Here is a 1,005-nt window from a genome sequence, read left to right as displayed (position 1 = left end):
GCAGGATGGCCCGGTGGAGACAGGAGTCCAGGGGAGAGTGCCTTCCCCGGGGACAGCTGCCCCGACCACAGGCCGGCCACTGAACTAAGACCTTCATCTGTTATTTGGTTTAAATCCTACCAACCTCGTGAGGCAGTAACTAGTAAGTCCCTTTTACAGGTGACATAATGGAGGCTCAGAGAGGTACCTAGCACGAAGCCGGACGTCCAGCAAACCGAAGCGGTGAAGCCGCCCTCTGAATTTCGGAGCTTGTGTTCTCAGCCCCTTGTCTGCATGTCTTGAAAGCTGAAAGAAGTGTCGGGATGCTGACCAAACCGGGACAGTGGCTCCAGATAATCTTCTGGCTGCCACCTTTGGCAGAATGAACGCTCGAGCTTTCTCGAGGGGACCGCGGACACGCACACAGGTTGCGTATGCTTCCTGGAAATGCAGAGCCCCCGACGGTCCGCCGTGGCCCCTAGGGATCCACACACCCCAGGCGCTGGGTCCCTGCCTAAGGCGGTTCTGTCCCCTGAGGAGTTCGGTAGTGGAGGCAGGCGGGAGCCTCTGACTACGCGGAGACCAAGCCCAGATTTGCCATGAGTGTAAATCTGGACGTGTGCACGCGGCACTTGCCTAGAATAGCGCTGAAGTCAGGCAGACACTGTAAGATGGGGACATCTGGGGACAGAGCAGGAATCCCGAATGTTCACATCAAAAAAAGGAAATCAAGCAACTGAGCTTCTCTGGAGACCGAGAACACGAAGCCCCGGTGTCCTGGCCTCAGAACCGTCCACCGGGTCCACGTGTGCGTGGGGCGTCCGGCGTCACTCCTGGCCTGGCTGAGAACCGCTGAACGGGACCCTGGACAGGACTCCCACACACCTGGCACCACAGAAAAAAAAAGCAATTATTTTTTGATGAGCAGAAAAACATAAAAATAACTCCTCCATCACTTACCGACCTAGAGCAGGTGTGCAGGGCTCTCTCTGCATGCACACCATGCACCAGCACCCCTGTACCTCA

This window comes from Suricata suricatta, chromosome 1 (assembly GCF_006229205.1).
Source record: "Suricata suricatta isolate VVHF042 chromosome 1, meerkat_22Aug2017_6uvM2_HiC, whole genome shotgun sequence".
Classification (NCBI taxonomy): Eukaryota; Metazoa; Chordata; class Mammalia; order Carnivora; family Herpestidae; genus Suricata; species Suricata suricatta.
The sequence above is the reverse complement of the archived record's forward strand: the minus strand, read 5'-3'. Positions refer to the sequence as shown.